The sequence below is a fragment of the Pogonomyrmex barbatus genome, unplaced genomic scaffold, assembly GCF_055798465.1.
Source record: "Pogonomyrmex barbatus isolate J1 unplaced genomic scaffold, ASM5579846v1 scaffold2, whole genome shotgun sequence".
NCBI lineage: Eukaryota > Metazoa > Arthropoda > Insecta > Hymenoptera > Formicidae > Pogonomyrmex > Pogonomyrmex barbatus.
In genome coordinates, this window is record NW_028297116.1 from 11,456,867 (window position 1) to 11,477,055 (window position 20,189).

Consider the following 20,189-nt stretch of genomic DNA (forward strand, 5'->3'; position numbering starts at 1 on the left):
ATTCTGTTAAATAAAAATAAATTCTAAAAGAGGAAAAAAGGACAAGAGAAGAGAGAGAAGTGTGACCACATTGCCTAGAATTGAAACCAATCTCATTCCTGCATCCGGTCCGTTTAAATAATACAGAATGAATTTTCTCTTCCCCCACCGATCCGTCATACCGCCCCCGTGAAAGACGGTCACGATGGCGTGTACGGCGATAAATTATAACGTTATGGTTTCTCTTGACATTTCTGTGCAGTTGGGTAACCCGACCTGGCCTAACCCTGATGTCCTTACCTTACGCATCGTGCATGCTCCTTACTATAGGAGTGAGTAAGATAGCAGTGGCATCAGTGGTACTACCTGGTACTCAGCCTGGTACTTATCTTCGCTCCCGAGGACGGAGCGAAACCAACAATACGAAACTACGTAGCACGCAACTGTCCCTCCGCATCCGCTCTCATCGAATGTCTCTTTCTTTCCCTGCGAATATCATACGCGTTGACACGAGAAGCGGAGAGGACAGAGAAGGATACGAGAGAGGGGACAGATATTACAACGGGCGGCAGAATTTTTATAAAAGTCCATACGCACGGAGGAGAAGAATGAAAGAGAGAGAGAGAGAGAGAGAGAGAGAGAGAGAGAGAGAGAGAGGGGAGGAGGACCATAACAGAAACCGGCAGTGGCGGCGGTGGCAACGGCGGTGGCGGCACCGTCTGACAATACTCGGAGAAAGAGATACCTATGAAGCTCGCATATTAATTACTGTTATTTTGTAATGACCGATGTAGGGCATGGGAAGACTCGATAATCCTATGCATTAGTCGCCCCCGATGCGCTCATTTATGCCGCGGGCCTGTGCCCCGCTCTCCCGGGCTTTATTTATGGAATTAAAGCAGCGGGAGATGTATCTTTCTCTCTCTCTCTCTCTGTCTCTCTCTCTCTCTCTCTCTCTCTCTCATGCGTTTTCTACACTTTTAACGGTGCCCCTTACGCGGATGCACGCACTTCCGGTGGCGATGAGAAAGCGCACCGTGATCGCACCGCCTTCGCGTCTTGATAGACAATCCCGCGAATGTCGCTCGTCTAAATTACACGCTTTAATCCGGCGGACAAGAGATGCCAAGGTGGGAGTAGATTCGTCACAATTACCGCGGTCGTTGATATAGGGAACTAGAGTAATAGTAGGAAACGATGACGAGAAACTCTTTACTATTACAGGGTATTAATCTTGGGTTTTGCTTTGTTCGCCCAAGGTATTTATCGGGAAGAAGAAGAAACGGTCTTTCACGGGGCTAGAGAGCGGCAGTGAAAAGAACAGGTATGGCAATCACATATCCGGTTCAGTTGTAAACTCTTTAGAGAAATATGCCTTGCAAATTTATTAAAAAAGAATGTATTTCACAGAGAAATTAGTCTTTTGTTTTTAATATGAGAAAGGAAATTGATAATTAAGTATTCTTAGCTCCTTGTAGCAAAATAGAGGCAAAAATCGTTTCGACAAATTGAACAAGATTTATCATTTAGTTTGGTAATCCATCCACACGCACATTACCGTGGAAAGAGACTGAAAGTGTCCGACAGAATGGTCGATGTGACTCGATCCCTCGATCGATCAACAGAAATCCTTGCTTTCGGACTTAAACCTCATCTGGTTCCTGCGATTAACTTCTTGCTACGGCTTCTTCTAGTGGTTGATCTTGCCAATTTGTTCGTCGGAACTTTTGGCTGAATTAACATCGAACCACTGCCGAGAGACCAAGCCGAAGCCGTGAAACCTATTAAAGTTTCAGTAGCTTTTGCAGATCGTATTGCTTTCTTTTCGCATAGATTTATGTATGCGGCACGTGACAAAGTAACGGTATTCCATAGTTTTCAAAAGTTTTACTAATGCAAAAAGTAATTGTTTGTTAATTAATTCTTTTTAATTTTTTTTCTAATTAAAGATTGTTTAGAAAATTAAATTAGTGAGATATATTTGATAAAAACAGACGTTATACTTTAAATGTTTTTGTAAGATATTTTACCGTTGTTTTATATCTATTTTCTTTCCACAATAAAACTGTCGTTGAGTCATACAAATGTCGCGAAGATTTTGGCACGCTAAGTTTTTGGCATTTTATAGAAGTAGAAACAGATTGACAGGCGACGCACAAAATAAGAAGCGATAAAACGCATATGAAAAAAGTTATAGGCAGATTTATAGGCATTTCAAAAAAGGTATTTCAAATATATATCTTAAATTTGGAAATATTATTAGAAATTTCTTAAATTAAATGTCGCAAATCAAGAGTATTATATTAATTAAATTGTTAATATTGTCTAGTGTAGAAGAATAAAATGTGATATCATAAGCTTAAACTAAATAATATATCAGAAAACAGTTTTTATGTCGTCGCATATTTTTAGATGATTTTATTTTTTTTTGTCAATCTTTTATTATGGGAGATACAAACAAAGAACGAGATATGACAATGAGTTATTTAGCCTAGAGATTAATCCTAGTCGCTTCCTTCTGCCCTCTTCCCTCTTAGACCTCTAAACGCCTACCTTTTCTACAGACTTATCTCGTATAGCACATCGCGACTGATTATTCGATGCGCAGACGAACCGAACCTTGAAATAATAAGCGTCTTTCCTGATTCCGGGTTGTGTCGCCGTGTTCACACGTGCACAAGCGACAACCGATGTGTGAACGCATTACGCTCGCCGAACGTGGCCAACAGCGTAACAGTCTTCTATTCACATCCGACTTAACAACCAGCAATAATTTTCGTGAGTAATCACAAATCCAGAAACAGGATGTGATGTGAGTAAGACGGTCATGAATAAACTTTCGATAATTTGAAATAATTGAAAATAATCTTCTCAAATTAGAAAACTTGACAGGTGTTTGCGATTTCGCGCAATAAATTGTACTGTACTAACTATTTTACATTCGTACAATTTACACATTTCTTACTTTCTAAATTCAATATTTTACATATTATTTTATATTTAAAACATATATTTCTAAATGAATAAAAATAATATTTTTACCATATGAAAATTTAGAAGATTAAATCGTTAAATGATGCAACTTGCTATTATTACAATAAGAAATAATTAAATAATAATTGTAGTTTTACCCAAAAGATCTTCTTCAGATTTTTTTGTATTTTTTAGAATTTATATATTTTATTAATATAATAAATTTATATATACAGATGAAACCGAGGACAGTATCGCTACCTGCGCCAGTGGCTGATGCTTTTTCTAAGACTAGCAGGCCGTGGAATAAGTAAGTAATGGCCGCGATGGCTGTTATATGAGAATTAAGAGGGCGATGTAGCGGGTAGCGTCGGCGGTTTCCTTGAACGATGATAATCAGCGATTTCGTGACAGACACGGGGCCGTGGCTACACTAACGAGCAATCGCACGGCCGACGCTCGCTCGGGCGACACTTCTAGGCGTGTGGATATGCCTTTAAGGACTTTACCTCTTTCCCTCCCCGTGTGGTATGCTGGTCGGCTGGAATTACTTCGGTCTCGTCGGCGTGCGTCGCGCAGAAATTATATCGCGCACATTGCTAAGTGCCGCTCTAAATTATAGTACGTTTAATCAGTTAAGAGAAGATGTATTTTCTATTTCTAAGAAATTAAAGCTTTCGTTAAATCATCACGACGAGCAAAACTTATACCCGATAGCAGACACGTATACACGTCATAGTATCTATCTTTCCTGATATTTTTTTCTGATATCATTGCGCGCTTGATAGAGAAGACTCTTGCAAAATACGCTGCTTGATCGTTCTGCGAAAATTTTCGCGAGAAAAACAGCTTCTCAGAAATTTTAATTGTGACGCTGAACAGATCTTTTTCAGCAATTCTACACGGATTTCCACAATTAAGAACTGTAGTATATTAACCGCTGTTCCAATCATTTCCAACGTTTTATTAACGTACGCCATAAAGAAAGGTATCTTTAAAAACTCGTACCACAGGTCCTTGAGATATCCATACATATCCCATATTAACCACAATCGCGAAGAAACCTTCTTTGCGAACGGCCCGCTTTACGACTTTCGACGAATAAGTACTCATTCCAGGCGGGCAGTAATCGGCGAGCGGCACGCATAACCGAACAAATTAAAATCTTATACACTTAAACCCATCGACGATGACAGTCGCGCGTATATTTCACGTCTTTAATACAGCACAACGTGCACGAAAGTGCGCGCGCGCGCGCGCGAATACGTATCCTGGCGTTTAAAGAAGCGCACTTACTTGTGTTAGTTTCGAAAGAGTCACGCGCGTTCGCGCACATACACTGATGGACATACCCCCGGCATTGTGCGCGTACCACGAGCATCGCTGCAAAACTTTTGCGTATCGCTGGCCATTCGTGAAGACTACGCGGTAGATAACGATATGACTTCGCCTCGGTACTCATCCATAAATTCACGAGGACGGAGACCGAGCGGGATAACGTTCTACCGATGGCAGCGTCGTTGCAGCCGGCAAAAGAAAGGGGATTAATGGCCGCCAAAAGAGCAGAAAGAAAAAGAGGAAAAGAGAAAGAAGGAACATAAAGTCACGGAAGAAGAGGGATGTCGGGCCGCTGAAGGGATGCCGTAGCTGATATGGACGATCGCTTCGTGCGCGAACAGACTGATCACTCCGCCGTCGCACTTATAATTATTATTCGTATTTTAATGGCCGCGGAAAGACTCCGACGTGCCTTTGAAGCTGGCGGGTGAGACGGCGGCTCCTCTCGAGAGCTTGTTCTCTTCCAGCTTCTCTCTCGTCCCGTTCTCGACGGACAGAGAGAGAAGGAGGGAATGCGCGCGCGCTCGCGCACGAACCCCTGTGCTTTTAAAAATATTGGGGATTTCAGATATCAAATGCCGCGCGTACCGCGCCCTTGAATCAACGAAAGGGAGGGACGTGCGTTCTCACCGTCCCTTTCTTCTTTTCCGCTGCCTCGTGAAGTGCCTGCGGCGGAGCCATTCAATCAGAGGCCGAAGATAAGTCGTGGCTTTCGTTTTTAAATCTCCTCTGTCGCGGGAGGCGAAATGGTCGATATCGATGTACCATTTCTATTGTTGAAATCTTTTTCCATTTTCTTGCGATAACGCTCATGGGCTGTTGATGAAACATAAATTATTTTTTTCTTATCTTGCTAATCGCTTATATAACTTTAATAGGAAGAGGGAAGGACAAAGAGAGAAAGGAGAGAGAAAGAAGTGAGAATTAAATTATATAGCATAATTATGTGTTCATAATAATTCATAATAATTGCACATGTAATAACTTTTTATATCTGCTAAACAAAAAATAGAGGAATCTTAATTCAGACGAAAAAAATACGTGATGATTCAATAAGCAGAAACATAAGTAGAAATGCGCGCACAATATGTATGTGTGTGTGTGTGTGTGTGTAAATAACCCTTAGAAAGTTTTTCTGGATATTCGGCCGAGTTAAGATTGATGAGAAAGATCTATAATTACGAGAGGAAAGCGGCCGGCGATGTGAAATCCTCTTTGAAGAAAGAAGATCGAGGATAAAGCGAGAGAAGTAGAGAATGAGGCATCAATCAATTTATGCAACCCTTCGGCCGATTAAACCGAATCAGCGGGTCGAAGACATTTGGTTCTCAGTGCCTCTTCCCTCCGTGTGCCTAGGTTAATATAAATTAATAGATAAATATACAATTAGAAGTAATCTATATTAATTAAGAAAAGGTCTTGCCTTCGTGGTGGCTCAACTTGGCTCCTTTGTGGCTGCACCGTGAATATCCGGCGATTCATTCATTAACCCTCACCTTCGACCTCGAGTCTCTCGGAGCCACGGAGGCTCCAATCATACCTCGAACAATAACCGAACGAGAAATACCCCCAAATGTGTTCTCGTTGTCTTGGCGTCTCATTCGTCGTTTCGCGAGTGTACCTTCGTCTCTTCCTTACACCTATCGTGCGTTCAATTTGTAGCTACTGCGCGTTATCCGCAGAGGAAATCCAATTTTCTTACTTATTAAAATTGCTCAGTATCTAAAACAGAGCGTAAGAAATGAAATTGATATTGTAACAATAATTTCCAATACGTTACATCTCATCTCAGGGATAGGTAGGATGTCCATCAAATCGGCGGCGCGATACAATTTATCATCAGTTATTACCGCCATCGCCGTGCCAGTAATACATCACAACGACTCGGCGACGTTCGTCGCTGAGTCAGCAATAAATTTCTCGTCGCGCGAGCGCGCGCGCACGTTATCGCGAGGCAATTGCAAGATTTGCGCGGCTGGATTCGTCTCGGGCGTAGAATCCGTAAATCAGCGCCGACCTACGCGGTCCATCCTGGCCTCGGTGCCTCGCCTCGAGGAGATTGCTTTACAAAAATTATCTTCTTTCCTTCATTCCGACGCGATGGCGCAATCGTAAAATGAGACAAAAGCGAAGGGTAGTCGCCTGACACTCGTTCGTAATCCTAAGATTTAGACGTACCCTCGTCCTACAGGATAGCTATAAACAAAAACACAAGGGGTCGTTGTTCGGGGAGAGAATAGGTTACGTTAGCGGTGGTAGAAACGCGAGGGGGGGGGAGTCGTTATTAATACAAAGGGGCGATGGTACCCAAATCCCAATCTGAAATACGACGGAAATAATCCGGTTGAAATAAAACGAGGACCGCGGACCACGTTAAAGTTAAGCTCGCTCAGCGCGCTCGGATGTACTCGTTCGTTTTAACGCAGTTCCGCCGAGAACAGAAACTCCACGAAAGGCGGGAATCTCTCGGTCTCGGAAAAAAGCAAAAAATTATATATACCTTGGATAAAGTAAGCAAAGTAATTAGTCGAGGAGGTAGCCCGCGATACAGACCACACCTGTGCGCGAAATCGGCTTGGTGTCGGATATAATTCGCGGACCAAGAATATAAGAGGGATAAAGGCCCGGTTTCGAAATTGTGCTCAGGCCCTATGAAGAATAAAGAGGTACTTTATTCGCGCGTATAAGTTGACGTATCGATATACATTTTTTACTGCGTTAATCGAATAAATACATATACACATTTTATACATAAAAAAATGAGGGCGTATATTTGTTTATTTCTTTCGAGTGTTTAAAATAATCGCGATTAATGCGAGACGGAAATCCCGATTGAATATTGATGATGAGGAGGATACTAGGGAAACAAAAAAAATTTCGGTCATTGATGTCGAATCGTGGTGTACCGCGAGTGTTCAAAGCGCAGGCACTACAAGGAGTAGTCCATCTTTTTTAAAAGCGCCTATACGCGCCGAAGGCGGAGAATCTTCGCCTGACGTAGCACCGGCATTAAAAGCTGCGATGTCCGAGACAGGAGACTGAAATACGAGCCATGTGAGAATATCATTAGCAAATTGCTTAATTTACGGACCACCGCTGATGATATTCATGCGATTGTCTCTCCGCGGTCAGAGCTTTGTAATTATTATTTCTTTCTTATCTTGGACTAATGATTTCCGAAATTGCAGTCACAAGAGGTGACGCGTCATCTTGCTATTGCGACCGAGAGAGAAATGTAATATTGTGAAACTGTCGACTGTGGATTAAAGGATGAATTATAATATTGTCGATTCATTGAAGCAAGAATGAATCTTTTTTTGTTATTAGAAAATACGTGTATGCAAGGTGTGCTTTACAAATATGTATGCCGACGTGTTAATATCAATGAAGGTAAACGTATTATGGTACCGATTAATATTAATGAAGCCATTATCTTTAATTGTACATTGTGATTAATATTAATAAGTGAAAGCTCTCCGGCTGGTTCCTATTTATCTAAATTAACTAATGAACGAATATAGAATAGACGCATTTATAAATTTTACTTGATTAAGCTTTTATGTTGTATGCATGAATGTTTTATGTATGTGTGTATTGCGTAGATACCATCGAAGGGCTAAGATGAGTAGATTGTTTCAGTGAATTAATGTGGAAAAATTTAAACTATCTTTTCTACGCATATTCAACAGACCATATCGTTACCGGGCATATAAGTGTTTGATACATACATAGTTGTTTGTACGACTTGTTAATAATTATTTTAGAGAATGATTTTCAGATTTTAAGAGAGAACAATATCACTCAATATAGGCATTTTATGCTGAATAATTACGCACAACTATGCGTCTTGCAAAAAAGAGAATGTTAGATAATAAATTTCGATTATCTTTTGTAATTTAAAATACCGTACGTTCATAAAGGAATGATATCGTGCAGAATACGATGTCCCGGCGAAAATAAAGAACGACGAGAGTCCCCTCATAATTCCTCATTAAAGCCTCGCTAATAATTTTTATAGAGCCTTCTCGTGCCTCGGATACAATGTAGCCGGAGTAACAGAGAGAAAGAAAACGATCCGTCGATTCCGACCCCCGCGACTTCGTTCTCCGTCCGCCGCGTTGCCCCGCGTCTCGCCCCCCTTTACGCTCGTATATAACGTCGGACGTTAAGTGGGGACCTCCACGGCGCCGTGGGCCCATCGCGTTTTATCACCGTGCTCATACCGTTTCAATACGCCATCAATAATAAGTTCCCTTTTGATACTCCCGGGACGCGCGTGCAGCGCGTTACGTTTACAGCCCGACCACGGTATCGCCTTTCGCGTTCGCGAAGAATGGAGCCGGATACGTTAGTCTTTTTACAGACGTGGGCCGACATTGTTGCTCTCGCCTGTGAAAGATGGCAGCAATTAAAGCCGCGGCGAAATTTTCTTCGAATCGCGGTTCGACGAGGAGTCAGCGGCGCGCGCGATCCCTCGGCGAGCATCGCCACGTTCTGTTCCCCTTTTTGTTATATTGTTACCGCGCTTTGGGTGCCGGTGCGAGTCGCGGCGACATTTATTCACGTCACCGTGGAGTAATGCCAGCGGTCAGTAGAGGAGAAACATTGTAGATAAAATTAATGCCGCCTGTTCGAAATAACCACAGGGCGGGGCGATCTGATTTTATTGGGAAGTAATTCGGCCACTTCGCGACAAGGAATCTTGGCAACGCGAACTTGCTACCGAGCCGCATGATTAACTAGATGCAAGTGCAATTCCCGTGCAATTATTCGTAGGGCAAGAGGTCCCAGGCGGTCTGGGTCTTTGACTTTTATTTTTACGATGTGAATCGCCGTTGTGAGAGGGCACTCAATAACACTTAACAATCCATTAATAATTCTGCTAAATCTTGCGATTTATGTGTATTCGAAATAATATATTTTTTTAAATAAAATAGCTGTAATACGCTTTTTTCTCTTTTTCTTGATGAAACATATATTTACGACACTACGTATGATAAAAACAATTAATAATGAATGTAACGTTAGCAATTGAAATTAGGAATATTGGTTAACTTCATTATTGTATACTATTATAATCTTAAATTGCAAAATCTTTATGCATATTGAAGAAATCTCAATTATGATTCATCATTCCAGTAATATCTGGAAACATTTATTCTCGGAGATTATTTCCCCTCCTCTTTGCAAGTATAAGCTTGTCAATGTGCAGTATAATTAGCGTAATTGCTTCACTGACGTTTGCTAAAAACATTCATATATACGTAGTTTCTCCTATCGCTTCCTACCGACGTCTATTAGCGCATTATAAACGCATGAAGTGTGCTCCACTCGACGCGTTTCAATTATTTTAGAGAACAATCACGATTGAATCGCTTTTACCACGTGCGTAGCATAATTAACTTAAACTACGGAATAACATAGTGCGTTTGAATAATAATGGCCCCGCTGGCGTCTCGATTTATTCGTTTTTTTTTTTTTTTTTTTTATTTTATCGCTTCTTATTAATTGGTTCTCCAGCGCATTGCGCGTCGACGCGATGCGAGACGAGGTGCTATATCAGTTTGGACAATAGTTGATTCCATCGCGGGGCGCTCTCGCACATGTAAAACCGAGCGCGAACGTACACGATTTTATTGTGGAGAAATATAATCGACTATCTCACCGGTGCAATTAGCGGGAGAAAAATCAACCGCATTAAGAATGCAGCCGAGGGAGCGCTTCGTCTGCGTATCTTCCATTGTAATTTAGCTTCAGTAGTAACGCTACGTTACTTTCAATTAGCTTGGTATGTAACAGCAGAGCCATTCGACTTGATCCGAATCGGATCGGATAGGATTTTCTAGAATTTGATATATCGCGTCCGTCCGTTTAGTAACTTTTCTTATCTCTCCGCGTTTTATCGTGGTCTCGTTTATACAATAATATATTGCACACCTTGTCGATTGATATTAGTTGACGTTGCTGCATCGCTCGTTTTACGTAAACGTACAACGGTGAGACGATCCGCGTGTCAACCTGAAACTCTCGGGGATCTAATCAGACATGTAAACATGCCGCATACATGTTCTCATCACGCTTTTCGGTACACATGTAGGAACTGTATGTATGTGTGCATGGACTAGCCGGCAGTTGAAGCGACGACGGTGCGCTAATGGTAGACGATTATGCAATGGCGAATCATGATTTACAGAACTGTAATTGATAATTAGTGCACAAATGTAATATATTGCAAATATATATAAATATCGTTCAGCGTGTTTCATGGCGTGATTGTGACATGTTAAATTCAATTTCTTATTGAGTGTAAATTCTTTGCTATGGATTCTTTCAATTTCTGCAAAAAGTTACAGATAAATCAATGAATGTAAAAAAATATATATTATTCAGCTAGCATTTAAACGTTTTAAAAATTGAAGTTTCCGACAGGAAGAAATTCATTATTTATATTTTCATTACATTTCAGAGAAGTAAAGCCCTTTTTTGTATTCTTGAACGTAATCCCTTCGAAAGAGACCGCGATAGAGATCCGTCTAAATCACGCTATATTGACTCAACGGAGAATGCGTGCTTGAACGAATTTATGTGCCGTTCGCAAGTGGAATTATTAGTGAAGAAACCGTGAAATGCGCTTCGGGCGATTTTCAATGCGCTCTGATCCGTTGCTTCTTGCACAAATAGCAGAAGGCAAACAACGTTACGTCCAATTTCGATGTCCACGACCGCGTGGAGCGGCGTGCATTTCCGAACGATCGTTGTGTGCCAGAACTGGAGAAAGCAGCCATACACGTCGGAATTGATTTCATTGCTTCGCGAAGCGTGCACGATATAGGCGTGTATATGTGTGTCCCTTTTCGCTTCCGTCCCTTCCAATCTCTTCGCGTTCACCTGTGCCCGGACGTTAACTCTTGCCGAGGAGCCGCGCGGTATCATCGGGAACGTCGTGCAACGGAGTTCGGTGGCCCCGCAGAGTGGGGACAAGAAAATCCACACCGCGGCAGAAAAACCACCGAAGAAAAGACCGACCGCAGATACGATCTTTTCGTGCTAATAATTATCGCATTAATTATAGCGCGGGGAGCGCGCGCGCGCGCGCGCGCTCTCCTCGTCCACGCTATTCACGCACACGCGCACACACGCGTCAAGTGCCGCGGCTACACGGACAACGGGGCGAAGGAACGGCCACTGTTAGGCATTAGTAGAGGCACACGGGTGAGACTGATTCGCGCGAGGCAGATCTGATGGCGAGGACACGCGTGAGACGCGTAACGAGCTCGCGCGAACGCCGCGTCGAGCGCTCCGTCGAACTCGCTTCTTCGTTGTAGCTAATTGTAATGGCGTAAGACGCGCGTCATTATGATGCCTATCGTTCCTAGAAGCAGGATGTAATTTCGCGAAGGTGTAGCGGCGAATTCTTCGGCGGTCATCGAATTCTCCGACGTGATAATCTTGATCTTTTCAATCGCAAACATCCCAAACATCGCGGGAAAGAGAAAGAGAGAGAAAGAGAATTAGCCCAAAATATGATTAATCTATCAAGATCAATTAAAAAGTTCCAAACACAATAACATCGAGTGCGCGCTGATTGAAGTCTGCTTTCGCGAGGTTTGCATCAAGATACGCGTGCGTGTGCCTCGTTTCGAGAAGAGAGGAAGCGAGGCAGATTTTTCATAACGTCGACACTGTGGGACGTGCCGCGAAATGTGTGGGACATGTAACGAGGACGCACGCATTGGAGCTCGAAACAGAACGTCGCGTTGCACATCGGTCACGCGCGCCAGCTAAGAATTCGCGTCCGAAATCAAACGAACGAGAAAAGCGTTTCTCCACGGAGAAGAGAACGGGGAATGCGGGGGAAACTGTCGTACGAGATCTTTGCGGACGCGACGAAAACATCGTGCCAAATTCCATGCTAAAATCAGAGGTCGTGTCGATCATAATTGTTCTCCTGTGTAACGCTATATTTTGCCGTTCGATGCAATTTATAATCCAGATTTTATTAGTGATTGCTTTATATAATAAACGTAAAATAAAAGAATAAATAATGACTGGAATAATGACTTTGAAAAGAAAAACTCTATGGTTAATTTAATTGAATTTACCGAATACCTAAATAAGAAGATTAACTTTTAATTATAAACTTATAATTATAAACCTTTGAATTTTTTGATTAATTCTTTGCGTTCAATTTTCCTTTCGGATATTTTTAATTGACGTTGTATGATTATCGTGATATTTCATCAGCCCCATTAATAAAATAATACAGTTCTTTTTATAAAATTTTTAATCAATCAATATTACACGTTATAAGAATCAGAACGTTATATCTTGGTCAATTGTCCTTCAAGCATTATCGATCCATGTTATCATCATTAAGTAGCGATCCACGCATTATTGCGGAGAAATCATTCGGCTGTCTGCGTCGCCTGTGTGTTTCTTTCGCCGCGTCACGCCGTAATTAAGCAGATCATTAACGTCATCGCGATCAGAACGAAGGAGAATGCGAGCGAATCGCAATCGCCTGCTGGCGCATACCGTTACGCGATGGTTGCAAGGCGATAGGGCACCTTGACTAATGCGACCGCGGCGAGTTGCACCTTGCAAATTGGCGGGGAGCATGCCTGTGCTCTCGGCCCTCTGCGCGGAAGAAAAACCTTGTGCCATCGGGCGCGATTTAGAAACGCGCTTTTGCTTTTGCCATTGTCCACCTTGCGCCATTGAGATTATCGCGCTGTGGCAGTAATTCGAATTTTTACACCTGTTTCCTTCCTGACAAGCCTATAAAGTATTATATCTCCTTCGTATATTTGATAAAAATTAAATAAAAGCTTAAATCGATACTGTCAAATTTAAGACAGCAGTCAAATCACATAGACTGTTAAAAAAAAAAAAGAAAGAAAGACAAGAAATAAAAATTTAAATAAAGGAAAGGATAACATGGCACTGTACGGATTCAATCACGGTTACAGCACGAAATGACTCACTGTAATATTAACAGGATACGCACCTACCATTACATCGTCACGTCGCATAGTATCAGCGAACACTGTAATTCAATTGCGTTGCATTTAATAAAAATTAAACGTATAGTTCGTTGCGGGACATGAATTGTTGTCATTAGTACGTCCCCAGAGCGCTGTCCTACTGCGACGGAAAATTTCAATTTTCCGCTCGAGGTAATAGATAATAACGCAAATATTTTTCCGTGTGACGGAGATTCTCTCCGCCGGACAAAGGATTCTATACCTCTGCCTCTCTTTTGCCCTTTCACCACCGCTCCACCGCACTTTGGCGACGACACCAATGAGAGCGACGAAGACGACAATGCGAGTTGAACGTAACGGCGAAGAGCTGGCGAAAAAGGGGCGAAACGGAGACGCAGAAACCGAGAGATATATACGAGAAATGGCGGTTGTGAGTTCCACAGAGGGAAAAAGCGAGAGAGCGGTGGAAAAGGAGAAAGAGATGGAATACGTGTGTGTGTGTGTGTGTGTGTGTGTGTGTGTGTGTGTGTGTGTGTGTGTGTGTGTGTGTGTGTGTGTGTGGAAGTGGAACAAAATGTTGATGGCAAAGGGCGGTGCTGGAAGCGAACGAACTGAACGAACGCGGTCACAAGAGCCGGTAGCGGTGCGCTCTCCTATAAATATGTATAGCCAATATCCGCTTACATTCGGCCATAGCACTCGGCGATATCGTCATGCAGATAGGTGAAGCATGCGGAGTGTGGGTTAGGGGTAGGTGGTGGCTGATAGACCCGTGCTCTTCGTGTGTGCGCGCGCGGTGCCGCTGTGTAACCATCGCCGCCACGGTTCGACTTCGCGCGTGATGGTGAATCCTTTGTCGGCGTCATATCGTAGGAAAATATCTAATCTGCATGTGTTTACGTTTGACATGTCGATAGCGCCGGTGCCGCGGCTCTTTCGGCTCTTACCGCGACGCAAATTGAATTACAGCGACGATGCAAAAAGGCAACAGCTCGACGCCACGAAGATAGCGCGCGGGCGACTATGCGCTCTAGGCTCCCCTACCTAGACCCCGGGATCACCTCCGCAATCGGATTCGCGTGAACGTGCGTCGAGACAAATTGCCGGTGGATCGAGTTACACCCTTGTCAAACAAGCGAATTAGATTCTCTCGATTTCGGAATCAATTTCTATCACTATGTTATCGTTCGATGCCGGCAACATAGTTTTATTCTCACGTTGATCTTGAATCTCTTGTACGAATTTTAGTATAATTTTTTGCAATTATTTACAGGCAGACAATAATTTTTGGACTCATTTTTCTTTTTAATTCGCGAATATCTGGCACTCTAATAAAAAATAGATCGAATGCTTTCGGATCTCTTTGTCAAGTCCTCCGTCCGAGAGGCAGCCGTGCAAAAGTTCGACGTTAGCCGGATGCTATGAATGGCTTCGCGCGATTGCTTTCGTTACTTCTCGCACGCAAGGCAATGCGAAAAAGGAGGCCAACACTCTAAACGCAGTTTTGGACCCAAAGGCGTCACCATCACACGCCGGTGCCCATTTCACTTCTTTCCTCGGTCTCGTGAGGCGCCCTCGCGCCGCCTCTCCCCCCGTCGGTATTTTTCAATTAATTTTTTTCCCCCACGCCCGGTTCCAGCGCCCGGGCCCTTTGGCCGCGCGTGCCGCGCCGGATATCGACAGGGTGTTGGTATATACCGGGGCTCTCGCAGAGTATCCGCCGCGCGGATACCGAGGCGAAGTGGCCGCGGATCAATCAGAGGCGGCCTATAATTAACGAGTTACGGCCCCAGCCGCCGCGCGTTTGCATTAAGACGCGGCTTTTTGTCACTCACCTTCTCGAGAGAGGGACCGGCCCCGGTCGGCGTTCGTAATTACCTTGCGGCGGCAGACGGTCAGTATCCGTCGGACTTGGCGCGGTGGCGGGGACCGAAACTCGGAGGTGAGGCGCGAGTTGGTCCCGCCGTTCCTTCGACGCGAGCAAGCGACGCGGATTCGCCTCGAGGAGCCGTTCTCCATTCTTTCTTCGTGAAGAAGGACCGCGCGATTCTTCCACCCTCTCTGCACGCTGTTCGATTGATTATACGATAGGTTTTTCTCTGTTGTATCTTACAAGTGTCATGTGAGACGACACCAAGAAAGGCGAGAGCGCTGGTGGCGGAAGGGACATAGCAACATCTAGAATCATAATTAGTAGGCGTAAACGCACGCCTACCAGACACAGCGACTTCTTCGTTCTCCATTTCGCTATTCATCTGTCTTTTTTTCCTTTCTTTCCTCCTTCGTTCTCTCTTTTTTCATTTCTCTTTTCTCTGTATCCCGCGAAATCGTTTGTACGTCTGGGACGTTTCGTCTGCTACGGCAGAAGCGCGACACATCGTTGCTTTTGAAACTGATTAAAGCGGGAAACTTCTTCAGAGATGCATTCCACTAAATAAAATCAAAATTAACTGCTTTAGATTTTTAACACTGATAAAGAGATACATACATATTAATAATAAGTAATTTTACCTATTGATAATCATTTCTTTATTAATAGACATAGCATTGTTTCTCATTTTGTTAGAAAATCAACTAATATTAAATGTAAGCATTAGTGCAGGCGATCAGTAAATTACCATTGCATTTTGGTAAGAGAGATGCAGGAAGAATGCAATCTCGAGGACGATTGGCGTCTTCATTAAAATTCTAATTCCTATGGGTGCGCGCGTTTCTCTGCGGCGGACGTTTCCGCGATCTGATAATATTGTGCGGGTGCTTCGAGACACGCAATAGCATAGAATTATTTAGAAAGCAAGCATATCAGCGAAACTGTTTCGCTAATAAGTTTCACGCGCTTCTAACATAGTTGTATTTATATTCGCGATTATACGAATTTTTTATCAAACTAGTAACGATTTGTACAGAGATTAATTAAAATAAAAAATTAAAAAAAGTTGTGTTGTAATTATGTTTTAATTTTTACTCTAACAACGCAATACTTATTATTTGCTTTTCTTCATTTCAAAAATATAATATATAATAATTTTATGTAAAAAATGAATATAGTTTTATGATTTAAAAAGTTTTAACTTTCACTTTTCTCATTTTGAAATATCTTATAATCTTTTACTCAGTTGCGAGTAGATCCGATCAAGATATTTAAGTTATGCCTCAGCAAGCAGACGGCTTCCTGTCAAGGGAAGTTTACAATTGCATCGTTCATTAGAGATCGCGATCAATTAATTTGACAATTCGATATGCCGATGGCAGATGCAAACATTTATCGGTACATATATATACGAGTCGTCTCAGTAATTATAAATTTTTAAACTAAAAAAGGAAAGAAAAAAATATATCAACATCAAATTTTTTTTCTCAAAGTTTTTTAATAAATTCGAAATTATTACATATAGATAATATCAAAATTGTATATTTTAAGTATATAAAAAAAAAAGCAGAAAAGAAGTAAAAAATATTTATAAATTCCAATTTGAAACTTTTTCAAAAATATTTTTTAGTACAAATAAAGTTGCTAATTAAAATAATCGGTCAATTTCTTATTAAAAAGAGAGTAATTTCAATTCTAATGTCATAAAATCAAAAAAGAAACGTATTACTTTTGATAGGCGTACGTATATGTACGTATGCGAACTGGATAAGCGTATAAATGACCGCACCGGCAAATTCGCGGCCTGCGAATTGTACAAGACAAAATAGCAAATCATCCTGGTAAAGAGCCGAGTGAGCGAGTAAGACTGAGAGGAAAAAAGCTAACTACAAAATAATGGAGGGACTGGAGACCGCATAGAGAAGTTAGAACAGCAAGTGGGAAGGAAGCACTTCCGGCGGATACACGTCATTTTTGTCACAATCGCGATGACATCAAGGGCGTTATAAGGAACCGTTCACGAGGGAACGGACTTCATCTTTATTGCGTATCGATAATGATCTGTAACCGTCGACTGACTCGCACCGAGTCGAGTCGACTACGTTTTAATGTAAAGAAGATGGCAATACACTATATCATTTTCTTGATATAGCAAGACAAAGGTTTTTATTACTTTTGCAATTATTTTACATTATTTTTTAGTCTTAGTCTGATTATCTATATTATAATTATATCATTGTTAAATTTAAAAGATTTTAGAGACAAAGGTATATGTTTAAAAAATTTTTTAAAATAACAATAAAATTTATTTTTATAATATTTGAATAATAAAGTTTTATCTTAAAACTTTTTATATTTTTGAATTTTTTAAAACAGTATATAAGTATAAAAGTTTCAATTAAGATAATATACATATATAATTTTATAATATCTAAAAATTCAAGAAACTGGATATGATATTGAAATTAACTTTTATTTTTACGTTTACAAAAGTTTAGAATGCAAAAAAGATCGATATCTTGTTTTTCACGCTTGAATCTAGCACATACTAACAATCTGGTGAGATTATCGAAAAGTATGCTGAAAACCTTCACGATTTTTCTGCTCGCAACGTTCGAGATGCATGCGAATGCGAAACGCATGTCTGTACATAAATCATTCGAATTCTCGTATAACACAGTAGCTGGTGCAATTGTTATGCTAACCACTTGCCAGTATCTGCTCTTATATAGCCTATGTTTCCTGCTCGACCACCTGTTACCCTCTCGAACCTCGACCCCGCCTACGTAACATTCAGCTCGTTCATCCTGGTTTGGCACATACGTAACAATCCCTGACGCAATCATTATTGTTTTTCATGCCTCTTTTTCCATTTCCGTTTTGAGCCACGACGAGTTATATTTAATCTTGAAGATAGTAGCCCGCGAATGTGTGTGCCAGAATTTAATACAGAAATATTCGCAAGAAATTTCAAGGTTACTTTTAATTTGATATTCATCATTTTTCTCGCAAGAGTCGTAAGCATGTATGCGCGTGCGTGTTAAAATGTTAAAATGTTTATTAATTATATTTACATCATTACATATTTAATCGCACATTACCTAATTCACACCTTGCCCTTTGCCACAATCGAATATACTTACAATATCAGTTCCCACCATTACGTCCAGATAAGAATAATGGACCGTGTCAGAGAATTTCCTTGATAACTATCTTAATAACGATCCATTCTTTCAGCAAAGCGCGAGTTAACGGAGACGAAAATATATAACTCCCACGGGATTTATAAGAAACGATATTATCGATATCATGAATGCTATCAGATCGTTACTCAACGAAATGTAAGGCGCGGGTCGTTCTAGTCGCCTGAATTATACATTATAACGCGCGCAACGCGCGTCCGGGCATGAACAATAATGGCCTCGTGGCCTGTGCTCTTCGCCTTCGGTTAGCTCCACTTTCTTCAAGCAGACGGTGGAACTTGGTTCACCCCTGCTCAGGAAACTATGACTATAAAAGCAGCGCGCGCAAGATACACCGTCGAGATCACCGCGGAAACAAATGACGGCGGTGAGCCTTTTAATTGCCGCACCTGCCCCTCTGCGCAGCCCCTGCGAAAACCTGTAGGTGATAATTTTTCTTCTACAGCTGGTCGATTCTCTTTTCGACCGCGTCATCCGTGCCTATCCGAAAGAAACTTTGTCGATGAGCGATGACTCGCCCAGATATTCGCCGGTCCGTTGCGGTTCTAATATTTCAATATGTCATTTCGCACCGCATAAGAATATACTCATATGTCATGACAATACGTACATTAGCGACTATAAGAAAGGCCGACTTGTGCAGATATACAGGAGTGATATAATTTGTAAGAATAAAAATCACATTTCTTATCTATTTCAATTTAAATTATAATTTCTTGTAAGAATCTTTATTATGGAGAAAATTTGTATCGATAAAAATAAATTTTAAAAATTTATTAATCAGCTTAGTCTTCGTGTCATTAAAAAAATTTATAATTGCATTTTATTAATATTGATCGCGTGACATGAAAGAGTTCTATTGAAAACTATTGTTTATTCTTTAACAATGAATAAAATTTATGTGGTGAGCAAGTGTCGATGGGATATTTCTAGCATTCCATTAGCGTGGAAACCGTTGCAAATCGAATCGCGCGTGTGGAACATTTTGATGTATTATTCTTCGAGTTGTCTGTCTCACTTACACACGTGTGGCTTTTCTTCCCAGGTGCATCGAACCGCGAAGCGGCAAGGAGGGGTGTCACGAAGACGTCCGCAACTAGTACGAAGAGTAATCATCGAGCAGATATTTATTTTCTATTATTTCGTGGGAATCGAGCAGCGTGCTCTTCGTTCTGGATTTAGAGAATTCAGCTAGTCCTTTGGGCCATGGGGAGAGATTCTTATCTCCCTCTCTATTATATATTTTTTCATCAAACCGACCGGAAATTATTGTTGATTTTTCAATATAACTATGGCTTTGAAAAATGTAAATTATATATATATGTATGAAAAGAATTATATATTATTACGAATTAATAAACCAAAAAATATAGAGAAAGAAAAAAGAATGCACGAATTTGTCAGTGTTGTTTTTTTTAGAAATATCAACATTTTATCTTGACATAAATATGGTGAAAAAACTTATATGAATGGAAATTTATAGGAAATCGCCTAGAGAGATCGTTAATTTCTAGTCTGGGAATAACAGTTCCGTAAACTCGTGTCTCTGACTCAGCTTTGGATAATCCTGGGAAGACTTAGAGATGCGTGCGATTCATTGCGTGGCGCGTTAGACGTTGCGTGATACGCGGCCGATTGGTTCTATGGGAATCCGGCAGCATCGACGAGGCTCGTTTATTAATCTACTTAGATACCCGATTGTCGGTACGAATCGAAACGCAGATGGAGATATTCTCCTGCGCTATTGCCACTCCTGTGATTCGTTAACGGATCGCGTGGGGTGGAAGATTGCTTCCTTGATGCTCGGCCATATCAGAAAAGCGATACAGATCGGACCGACCA

At 41.5% G+C, this 20,189-nt stretch overlaps 1 protein-coding gene and 1 long non-coding RNA gene across 3 annotated transcripts in view; one reads left to right on the forward strand and one right to left on the reverse strand.

Moving 5' to 3' along the window:
• Nucleotides 1-20,189, reverse strand: part of LOC105422581 (uncharacterized) — a 532,825-nt gene that overhangs the window by 69,559 nt on the left and 443,077 nt on the right. The gene's annotated exons all lie outside the window — the stretch shown is intronic.
• LOC148936665 (uncharacterized) lies at nt 536-19,707 on the forward strand. Of its 2 annotated transcripts, XR_016139117.1 has the most exons (4): nt 536-1,303; nt 2,544-2,757; nt 3,189-3,262; nt 19,393-19,707. It is a non-coding gene; the product is annotated as an uncharacterized LOC148936665 (long non-coding RNA). The 2 variants fall into 2 exon arrangements; XR_016139118.1 differs by lacking the exon at nt 536-1,303 and having other exon boundaries at nt 2,269-2,757.